The 12,189-nt window shown below is 39.9% G+C and overlaps 1 non-coding gene across 1 annotated transcript; it reads left to right on the top strand.

Annotated features, from left to right (window-relative positions):
- The first annotated feature begins 553 nt into the window (after positions 1-553).
- Positions 554-679, top strand: LOC111750466 (U6atac minor spliceosomal RNA). Its single transcript, XR_002785599.1, has one exon. It is a non-coding gene; the product is annotated as a U6atac minor spliceosomal RNA (small nuclear RNA).
- Positions 680-12,189: the final 11,510 nt, after the last annotated feature.

Genomic DNA, 12,189 nt, shown 5'->3' on the forward strand with positions numbered 1-12,189 from the left:
TTTACTTCTGGGTTGATTACCTGCAGCTTCTTGAACGCTGACCCTCATCTGAGGGCCCCACTTCCCAGCAGGCAGAGTGATGAGGTGGGTGTTCATCCTACTTCTTCTACCTTGTGACATTAGAGTGTTCTCTCTCCCTTCTCCTTAAAATCCCCAATGCTAAATCTCATGTTATCAGATTGTATCATCCACTACCCCTCTTGGAAACCCTCGTGGTGTAGTGGTTAAGTGCTATGGCTGCTAACCAAAAGGTTGGTTATTCAAATCCAACAGGTGCTCTTTGGAAACTCTTTGGGGCAGTTCTACCCTGTTCTATAGTGTCACTATGAGTTAGAATCGACTTGATGGCAGCGGGTTTGGGTTTTTTTTTTCCTGACCCTCTTCGCTAGGGTCATCTACTGACCCCAGGGTCCTTTCTTCCTCTTTCACATTAATTTTAATGCCTGGCAGTCTTTCATTCTCACCAGTACTACTCTTAGTATACACATTTAAACAAATAGGCACTTGCTATGAGTTAGGCCTTATACTGAGTGCTTTAGAAATAGTAGCTCCTGTGCTGTATGAAAGGAGAGAAGGTTCGTCCTCCCCTTGATGAGGATGGAAGAGGCCCTCGGACCTTACAACATGCATATGGTTAAGGCATTGCTGCCTACTTTGTGGCATCTACCCACGGCTTTGGACATTACTCATGTGTATGGTGCTCCATTAATATAATATCTTTATGAAACCAAAAGGTTAACAATTATTCCAAAGCAAAGATGTTAAAATAAGGGGGAAGGGAAATTAGAGTACTGGAAATGGAACAACCAGAGTGCAATTAAATAGAATGTTGACACGTTATGAAAAATGTAACTAATGTCATTGAACAATTTGTAAAAAAAAAAAAAAACTGTCAAATGGGAACCTAACTTGCTGTATAAACTTTCATCACACACACACACACAAATTACTACTAATAAAAAAAGAAATAGTAACTGCCCTTCCACCAATGCTGTCATACCCTGAGTCCAGGCCCTCTCCATTTCTTGAGCAAACTTTTGCATCCATTTATTAGTCATCTTGGCTCCAGTTTCAGAGCTTTCCTATCTGCTCTGCACAGCTATCTGAAATTGTCATTTTACTCTTAAATATCATAGAGGGTTTCTGCACTGGATCTCTTCTGTTTACCCTACCCTTCTCCATCCTGCTCTTTGCAGAAGGCTGACCTCGTTCTGGGGTTTCAGTGACATTTCACCAATGGGAAACACCCATAGGAGATTGACGGTGAAATCAAGTTACTTATCTCTGAGTAGAGTGATGATCCCTTTGGCTAAATTAAGTAAAAATAAGTATTAATACGTGTGCCAACCTCTCTGTCAAAGTGCTTGAGGCTGGTTGTGTTTCTCCAGGAGAGGCCATCTGGGGTTCCTCTCCATACAGTTCTACTGTGGAAATAACTGTAACCACTCCCTTCTCCTGTCACTTCTAGCCTAGGGTGGTGACTCCCTGCTATTGCTGCCCTGGGTACTGTACTGTTTCTTTCTTGTTTCCTTAACTGCTACCATCAACTTTGTAATTACACTTACTTCTCACCTGTTGACCATAGCATTGTCTGACATTTCACATTTACAACAACAACGAAATCTAGTATTCGACTATTTTGTGCATTAATGGTATACACTTGGCATTAATGAAAGCCAAGGTGTGAAGTGAGAGTAACACTGACTGTAGTAGTGAAGGTTATGTGTCAACTTGGCTGGGCCATGATTCTGATGTGGTCATCCTCTATTTTCCATAATGCTGATTTTCACATAATGACCTGGTCTTTGGAAACTAAGGATGCCAATAAGTGAATAAAGGGTGTAGTCAGTTATTAAACTCTCCACGATCACTTGCCAGCAGTTGTCTGTCAGTTTGTTGTATTTTGGTGGCTTGAGTGTTGCTGTGATGCTGGAAGCTATGCCACCAATATTTCAAATAATAGCAGGGTCATCCGTTTTGGACAGGTTTAGTGCAGCTTCCAGACTGAGACAGACTAGGAAGAAGGACCTGGCCATCTACTTCTGAAAAAACTGGCCAGTGAAAACCTTAGGAATAGCAGCAAAATATTGTCTAAAATAGGGCTGGAAGATGAGCCCCTCAGGTTAGAAGACACTCCAAATACGACTGGGAAGAGCCATTTGCTCAAAGTAGAGTAGACCTTAATGATGTGGATGGAGCCAAATTTCAGGACTTTCATTTACTGATGTGGCGTGGCTCGAAATGAGAAGAAACAGTTGCAAATATCCATTAATAATCAGAACATGGAATGTATGAAATATGAATCTAGAAAAATTGGAAGATGTCAAAAATGAAATGAAACACATAAAGATCAATATCCTAGGCACTAGTAAACTGAAATAGACTGGTGTCGGCCATTTTGAATTGGACAATCATATGGTCTACTATGCCAGGAACGACAAATTGAACAGGAATGGCATCACATTCGTTGTCAAAAAGAAATTTCCAAGATGTATGCTGAAGTACAACACTGTCAGTGATAGGATAATATTCATAAGCCTATAAGGAAGACCAGTTAATATGACCATTATTCAAATGTACACATCAACCACTAAGACCAAAGATGAAGAAATTGAAGATTTTTACCAATTTATACAGTCTAAAATTGATCAAACATGTAATCAAGCTGCATTGATAATTACTGGTGATTGGAAAGCAAAAGTTGGAAACAAAGAGGGATCAGTAGTTGGAAAATATGGCCTTGGTGATAGGAACGATGCCAGAGATTACATGATAGAATTTTGCAAGATCATCAACGTCTTCATTGCAAACACTTTTTTTTTCAACAACATAGATGGTGATTATACATGTGGACCTCATCAGATAGAACACACAGGAATCCAGTTGACTACATCTGTGGAAAGAGATGATGCAGAAGCTCAATATCATCAGCCAGAACAAGGCCAAGGGCTGACAGCAGAACACACCATCAATTGTTCATATGCAAGTTCAAGTTGAAGCTCAAGAAAATAATAGCAAGTCCATGAGAGCCAAAATAGTACCTTGAGTATATCCAACCTGAATTGAGAGACCATCTCAAGAATAGATTTGACGCATGAAACACTAATGACTGAACACCAGACGAGTTGTGGAATGACATGAAGGAAATCATACACGAAGAAAGCAAAAAGTCATTACAAAGACAGGAAAGAAAGAAAAGACCAAAATGAATGTCAGAAGATACTCTGAAAGTTGCTCTTGACCATAGAGTAACTAAAGCAAACAAAAGAAATGATGAAGTAAAAAGAGCTGAACAGAAGATTTCAAAAGGCAGCTCGAGAAGACAAAGTAAAGTATTATAATAAGATGAGCAAAGACCTATAGTTAGAAAACCACAAAAGATGAACACACTCAGTATCTCTCAAGCTAAAAGAACCAAAGAAAAAATGCAAGCCCCAAGTTCCAATATTGAAGGATTCTAGGGAGAAAATGTTGAATGATGCAGGAAAGATTAAAAGAAGATGGGAGAAATACAGAGTCACTGTATCAAAAATAATTCGTTGATGTTCACCCATGTCAGGATCAAGAACCAATGCTAATGAAAGAAGTCCAAGTTACACTGGAGGCATTGGAGAAAAACAAGGCTCCAGAAATTGATGGAATACCAATTGAGACGTTTCAACAAATGGATACAGTGTTAGAGGTGCTCACTCATCTATGCTGAGAAATTTGGAAGACAGCTACCTGGCCAACTGGAAGAGATCCATATTTATGCCCATTCCAAAGAAAAGTAATCCAACAGAAATTATCAAAAAATATCATTAATATCACACGAATGTAAAATTTTGCTAAAGATCATTCAAAAACAGTTGCAGCAATATAGCCACAAGGAACTGCCAGAAACTCAAGCCAGATCCAGATGAGGCTGTGGAACAAGGGATATCATTGCTGATGTCAGATTAACCTTGGCTGAATATCAGAAAGATGTTTACCTGTGGATCATAACAAATTATGGGTAACATTGCAAAGAATGGGAATTGCAGAACACTTAATTGTGCTCAAAAGGAACCTGTGCGTAGACCAAGAGGCAGTTGTTCGGATGGTACAAGGAGATACTGCGTGGTTTACAGTTAGAAAATTTTTGTGACAGGATTGTATCCTTTCACCATAGTTATTCAATAAGTATGCCGAGCAAGTAATCCAAGATACTAGACTATTTGAAGAAGAACAAGGCATCAGAATTGGAGGAAGACTCATTAACAACCTACTTGCTGAAAGCAAAAGGACATGAAGCACTTACTGGTGAAGATCAAAGACTACAGCTTTCAGTATGGATTGCATCTCAACATAAAGAAAACAAAAATCATTGCAACTGGACCGAAAAGCAATATTATAATAAATGGAGAAAATATTGAAATTGTCAAGGATTTCATTTTACTTGGATCCACAATCAACACCCATGGAAACAGCAGTCAAGAAATCAAAGGACGGAGGAAGGCAGAGCCAAAATGGTGCTACAGATAGAAGCACCATGCCATCCCTCTGCAGCAAAGACCCGAACAACTAAGTAAAACAGATACAAACATCAATTCTGGAAGCCTAAGTACCAAACGAAAGAATAAAGAACTCTATCAAGCCCTGAATGGAATAAGAAACTGACAGAGAACAGAGAACAAGGAGAGCTACAGAGTGGAAGTCCCATACTAGCTAATGCGGCTGGATTTGCCATCTTGGGCTACAGCCACCAAAGAACTCAGACAGGGAGTACAGGAGGGCAATTCCATGGAGCTTGCAACTGGAGACAGGGCACCTGGTAACCAGGGATACAAGCTTCTCCACCCTGCACCCTTCTTCCCTGTATGAGACCTCTGTTGCTTGCCAAGGGTCCATGGGCACTCGGCTGGAGAGGTGACAGCTCACTGCCACCCAGGTTTGCCATCTTGGACCTCAGCCACCAAGGACTGAGGACAGGGAGTATGGGAAAGCAAGTTCCCAGAAGGAGACAGAACACCTGGTAACCAGGGGTATTCATTTTCTCACCCCCATCCTTCTTCCCTTTTTCTTTCAATGAAACCTCTGCTGCTAGCCAGTGGGCCACAGTTGCTTGACTGGAAAGACAAGTAGCTCACTGCTGCTGGGGTCCACCTCACCCCCACCAGTCGGCCTCTTCACTGCTATTTTTTGTTTGTCTGTTTCTAGTTTGTATTTTTTTTTTTTTTTTTGCTTCCCTCTGTCTCCCTTCCTTTCCTTTTTCCCACCCAGCTAACCCCTTGTGTGATCCCCTCCCCTTCTTGACAGGCTGTAATTTTTTTGGTTTTGTTTGCTTTGTTCTTTTTTTTTCTTTTTTTCTGTTTCTACTCTCTCTATCTCCTTTCCTTTCCCTTGCCCACCCAGTCCTGTGCACCACCCCTGCCCCTTCTGGAGGGGCCATGCTGCACAGTTCGGTCACTGCATATGGCCTCCAAGGGTCTGCATTGCAGTCACTAACCAGTTCCCTCAGCACCATTTTATTTGTTTATTGTTTGTTTTTGTTTCTTCCCTCTCTCTCCCTTCCTTCCTTTCCTTTCTCCCATCCACGCAGTCCCATACACTGCCCCCAACTTCTTGGCCTCCCTGGGTCTGTGCTACCCCCACAGGCCAGCTCTCTAAGCACTATATGTATAAATATAAATATATATATATATATTTACTTTTTTATCTTCCCCCTTCTTTTCCTTCTTCCTCCCATTTAGGCCCTGTGCTGTCTCTGCCCCTTCCTGATGGGCTGTGCCATACCACCTGGCAAGAGAGACATCAGCTTGCTACCACCCCCAATTCTGCCCCACCACCAATGGCCAGTGCCCCTAACACCATATTTTTTTGTGTTGTTGTTTTTTTATTATTATTATTTATTTATTTATTGTTTGTTTGATTGTTGATTTCTTCACTCTCTCCTCTTTCCTTTCTTTTCTCCTGCTCACCTAGCCCCATGCACCACCCACACTGCTTCTCAACAGGCCAAGCCACACCGCTCAGCTAGAGAGTCACCAACACGTGGCCTCTTTAGGTCTGCCCTGCCCCCACCCACTGAATGCTAACACACCACCATTTTATTTACTTCACTTTTAACCTTTGTGTCTCTCACTTTCTCTTCTTTCACCCCCCTGCTTAACCCTGCACAACACATCCTCTCCTTTCCCTTCTGCCTATCTGCACTGGGCACCAAATGCCTCACCCCCAAGTGGTACCAAGGCAGTCCCCCAGGCCCCACCCTGCACTTCCCCCAGCCCCAGGTCATACTGCAAACTACCCATCCCTGCCCCTCCACTTCTGCTGGAGCTGCCCTGCTGCACCATAACTGAGTGTCTAGCCCTCCCAACCTAGACAATATGGTGAGAACTATTGTGCCCACAGGCAAACAAGCAACAACACACCCATCCTGTCTTCCCAGACATAACCAAACAAAACAAGAAAGAAGGATGAAACAATCAAATCTAGAATCAATAAATGAAGAAAATAATTCCTGAATGTCCAGGAGATAGCAGACGATATCAAAACATAAAAAAACAGGTAACATTGTCTCCAGAAAGTGACCAAAATAAAACACCAGATCACCTTCTGCTAGAAGAAAAGGCACTAGAACTACCTGACAGGGAATTCAGAGCTCTAATATTCAGGTTTCTCCAACAGCTGAAAGAAACTGCAGACAAAAATAAGGAAAAATAGACAAAATCATGGAAAAGACAGACAAAACAAGGGAAGAACTCAGCAAAATAATACAGGAACAAAATGTCAAAATAAATAACCTAGAAATCATACAAAACAGCAATTAGAAATCCAAAAGATAAACAAGATTTCAGAAATGTACAGTTCAATAGGTTTTAGGAGCAAACTGGAAACAATGGAAGACATGAACAGTGAAATTGAAGACAAATCCTCAGATACCACTTTGAGAAAAAATCAGAGAAAAGAAAGAAGGAAAATGAAGAAACCCTGAGAAAGAAGTGGGATATACAACCAAAAGCAAAAATTTGTCTGTGATTGGAGTTCCAGAACAGGGGGAGAAAACAGAAAACACAGAGAGAGTCATTGATGATTTACTGACAGAAAACTTCCCTAATATCATGAAAGATGAAAAGCCAACTATCCAAGAAGCTCAATGAACCCCATATAGGATAGACCCCAAAAGAAAAACAGCAAGACATATCATACACTTGCTAAAACCAAAAACAAAGAAAGAATCCTGAGATTGTCTAGAGCAAAATGAAAAGAGGGGAAACAATAAGACAAAACTGTGATTACTCAGCAGAAACCATGCGGGCAAGAAGGCAATGGGATGACGTTTATAAAATCTTGAAAGAAAAAACACCAACCAAGAATAATATATCCTGGAAAACTCTCGCTCAAATACGACGGCAAAATTAGGACATTTCCAGGTAAATAGAATAAGGAAACACATAAAAACCAAACCAAACTTACAACAATTATTAAAGAATTTTTTTTTTTTTTTTTTTTGGTTACAGAACCAACAACATCAGACAACAGCCTGAATCTAGCACATCAGCATCAGCCAGATACCAACCTAGGTAAGGAACTCTGAAGGATAAAAAATGGGTTGAATGGGTTTTATCATAATTTATATAACTAGATCCCTACTGATGATTACCATGCCATACCGGTTGCCTTCGAGTCGATTCCAGCTCATAGCAACCCTACAGGACAGAGTAGAACTGCCCCATAGGGTTTCCAAAGACTGGAGGATTCAAACTTTCAATCTTTTGGTTAGCAGCCGAGCGCTGTTCCAAACCAATTATTTTTTCTTTTTAGTTACTTGTAACTGTAATCTTCCATTGTGGTTATTACTAGTATCAGTAAATACCTTGGTTGTTTCAATTTTTGAAACATGTGGAGAGATGAAGACCTATTTTTCAAGGCTTTTGACTAAGCATAATAAATTTAACCTGTACCATTTGAATTTTGGCTTTAATTCAGAGCTATAGTTAGTAAATGCATGAGAAAAATCCTACTAAAATTTTAACTTTTCAGTTTATGAGTACCTGTTTGCATAGTGTGTGCATTTTCTTATTATTTTCATTCGTTCGTTACTTTGTTTACTTTTTTCTTTTATCTTTGCTCTACATTAATTCTTTTATTTTACTTTATTCTTGATTATATGTTACTTTATTCTTCTTGGGAGTTGAGAGTAGTTTACTAGTAAGGTAATGCCAAGGAAAGAAAATATTTTTTAATGTCAAAAGTGCATAATGTGGGTAATATGCAGAAGATAATTTCAAATTCTCATGAAATCCAGATTTCTGGAGACACCAAGGTGGGATGAACCCCCGAAACCACTGCCCTGAAATAATCTTTAAAGCTTAAATGAAAAGAATCCTCTGAAGTCTTCTTAAAATCAAACAATAGTTTAGCATAACTAGTAAAGAAGATATGCCTTGAGCAATTTGCTCTTTTAAGATTTATCTAAAGGGGATCAAATTGACAACAGCAACTCAAAAGATTAGATAGGAACATTAGGAGGCAGTAAGTTTATGTTAATGGGGAGGAACAACTCAGAAAAGGAGGGTGAGAGTGGTTGTACAACTCAGAGAACGTAATCAAGATCACTGAGTTGTACATGAAGAAGCCATTGAATTAGTGTATGTTTTGCTGTGTATATTCTCCACAACAACAACAAAATAAAATACAGAAAAAAGTTCATAAAGGTTTTAACTTTTGGGAATTAATTCTTGTTGTTTCTACTTTTAGAAATATTAAAATCCTGGGACCCCAGAAGTCTTGGAGTCATTTTGCCCTCAGTTGGCACCAGTAGAGCTGTCAAAGCGGATCATGTTAGTGGTAGGCTGGGGAACTAGGTGTCTCTCAGTCACCTCTGTGGCAGTCCAGAGCCTGTGCTTTAAGCTTAGCCAGGATGGGAGTTTACTGAGGAGTTATTTCCAAACTACACTATTTCTTTTAGTGAAACGCCATTGAAATATTTGAGTTCTTGGGTGGTGCAAATGGGTAATGCATTCAGCTGCTAACTGAAAGGTTGGAGGTTGGAATCCACCCAGAGGAGCCTCAAAAGAAAGATCTATTCACAAAACCTAGCCAGTGGAAAAAAAAGTGGAAAAGGAGCCCTAATGGCACTTGGCTCTTAACCAAAAGTTTGACAGCTCGAACCCACTAGCCACTTCATGGGAGAAAAACTCTGACAATCTGCTTCCCTAAAGATTATAGCCAAGAACCCTATGGGGCAGTGTTGTGCTGAGGTGGAATTGACTGGATGATGGCACACAACAACAACAGCCATTGAAAACCCTATGGAGCACAGTTCAACTCTGACATACATGGTCACCATAAGCTGGAGTCAACTCTATGGCAACTGGCTGGTTGGTTGCCTGGGCTTGATTGTCTAGATAAGCTCCTAACCTCACTGAGAGATTTCCTCCAGCAAGGAAAGTATGTAAATTAGTCTGTTTGTGAAAGTATGTAAATTAGTCCATTGGTTATTTGTGAACAATAACAAATCGGCTCTTTTGATAAAGTAATTCATGCCCTCCCCTACACTTCCACCCCACTTTCCACAAGACAGTAGAAAAAGAAATAAATTTAAAAAATCACTTCCATTAGAGGACCCTTTTGGAGCTCCTGTGGAACCAGCAGGAGCCAGATAGCATACTCACCTCAGAAGTCAGTGTCAGCTCTGAGGAGCCCGGCTCCATTTCAAGGTTTTGATAGTCCCACCATTCCCCTTGTTCCCAGCCATAGGGGTATTACCGAACCAGGAAAGGTGGGTCTTTGTTCTGTATGCTCAGACTTGCCAATGATCTGGACACTAGTCTTTGGGAAACAGAAAGTAACTTTATTGCATTGTGCAGAGCAAGGACCCCAGAGGAAGTTCCTCAGCTCCAACTCCCCGAACTATGGGGAGGCAGGGCTTATATATGACTTAGGCAGCAAGATGGTGGCCATTGCAGGCATACCGGGGAGGGAAAATCCTAGAAGGAATACATAGTGTGGCCAGGAAATAAGAGGTGACGTGGTTCTTGCCAGACCTCTAGCTTCAGAATGGGGTCCGGGTGATGATTGTGCTTCTGATTTGTTCCACCTGTTGCTTAATCCTCTGTTGAGGTCAGTTAACAGTCACAGGTGACCCTTCTGCACACGCAGGGAGGGTCAAACCTGGCTTGGGCTAGTTTAAGGACTAATAGAGATTTACTGGTGCTTCTAGGGTCAGGTCACAGGCGATAGATGCTTCCTGCAGTTACTATCCCTATTACCACATTGTTCCCTTTTTGCTCTGTTAGTCCTCCAATACCTCTTAAAATAATTTCCTAAATTTATTTCTTTCTGTTAAAATAAGAATTTTCCTGACTTGACCCGGACTGATCATTACAGAGTAGAACTACTCCATAGACTTTTCATGGCTATAATCTTCAGGAGGCATATCACCAGGCCTTTCTTCTGTAGTCCTACTGGGAGAGTTCAAAACACCAACCATTAGGCTAGTAGTCAAGAATAACCTGTTTGCACCACCCAAGGTTGCTTACAAAAACATACTATAAAGTTATTAGTTCTCTGTGTTGGAAGACGTTTAGAAAGAGAACTTTTGTAAGCCTGGGTGAGCATAAAAATGAAATCCAATATCCTCCAACCATCCCCTGTCATCAATACTTTTTAATTTTATAAAGTCCTCAGAGGATGTAAAAAAGCTAGTTTTATCAATTAAGGTATAGATGAATAATTTGATTCAATTTTGATAAGTACTTAAGATTTGGTATTTTAATAGATCTATTTTATGGCCATGATGGACCATAAAATGATCACTGTAAATTATTTGAAGCTTAGCGTATAAAACTATGCCACATTAATGTAAATACCTTCTAGAGCCATTACAATTCTCACATGGTAATGGGAATTTTTACTTTTCCTATAGAAGCTACTAAACATTGTTTATCCTAGAACCTCTATGTGGCACACTGTGGACTTAAAAAACTGCGCTGTGAATGGACACCACTGATTTGTTCATGGCAGCAAGAGGAAAAGATATAACTGAGTCAAATTTTTTACTAGGAATTAAAGGAACTCACTTTTTGAAAAGATTGTCTAGCATTTGGTAATACGTGGTCTGAGCGTTTGGTTGATTGGAACTAAATTTTCCCCTCCCTTTCTTCCTCCCTTCCCTCCTTCCCTCCTTCCCTCCTTCCCTCCTTCCTTCCTTCCTTCCCATTTCTTTCATTTTTTATTCTTTCCCACCTTTGTCATTATGTGAGACCAGTCCATGTCATCCCTCCTGAGGTCACTGCAATGACAGCACAAAACCTATTCCTTCTGGAGCCAATTCTCTGAGGACTCGCAGTAATCTTTTTGCCAGCAACACACTGAAGATTGTTAAAGGGCACACCTGTCAAAACGGGACACAGGGTAAAGCATCCTTAAGAGGCATATTCTGTGTATAAATACTGATGAGAGCACAGCCTGTCAGGGACCTAGCTACCAGAGCGTGGGCAGGGCAGGGCAGGGCAGGGAGTGATGGAGCACAATGCTCACTGGAATGGTAAGAAATTTTACCACAACAGATAACTCCCTTTTAAATTATTTTAACTCAGAACTACTTAATCAGCAAAAGAAATTCTGGCAAACCAAAAAAGGGTATATTAGGAGAGGAAAAAGATCAGATAGATTTATCTTTTTTTTTTTTTTGCATGTTGAAAGGAAGCACACTTAAAATGCTAATTGACATGATGATATAATAAATCTGGATCATTTTTTAAATCACTGAAATTCTAAAGAGGCAATGATATGAAAACCTACAGCAGATCTTTCTTAACTTTAATTCACATGTCATATCTCATCTAAGAAATTATTATATGAGTGATATATATCAAAGCAAGATGAAATAATAATTTAAGCAGAAATAGTCCAAGAGGTAGAGTGTTTGGGCTGTGTAATCAGGAAATAGAGAGGAATCATGCCTGGTAAACAGGTGTGATTTTTAAAAAATATTTTCCCCATTTGCTATAAATTATTGAGACTTAGTAGATCCTTTCTTGTTTAAGTCAAATAAATATATAACCCTTAATATAATTTTAGACACTTAATACATGAGGAAAAAAATCACATAATTTCTTTTCATCTTTTACTTGATATTCTAAAGAACTTCTACATTTTCAAAGTCATTATTTCAGAATTCTTGTGTCTCTTCCCTGATTCTGTACTCATACCCATCTTTCT

This window comes from Loxodonta africana, chromosome 1 (genome assembly GCF_030014295.1).
Source record: "Loxodonta africana isolate mLoxAfr1 chromosome 1, mLoxAfr1.hap2, whole genome shotgun sequence".
NCBI lineage: Eukaryota > Metazoa > Chordata > Mammalia > Proboscidea > Elephantidae > Loxodonta > Loxodonta africana.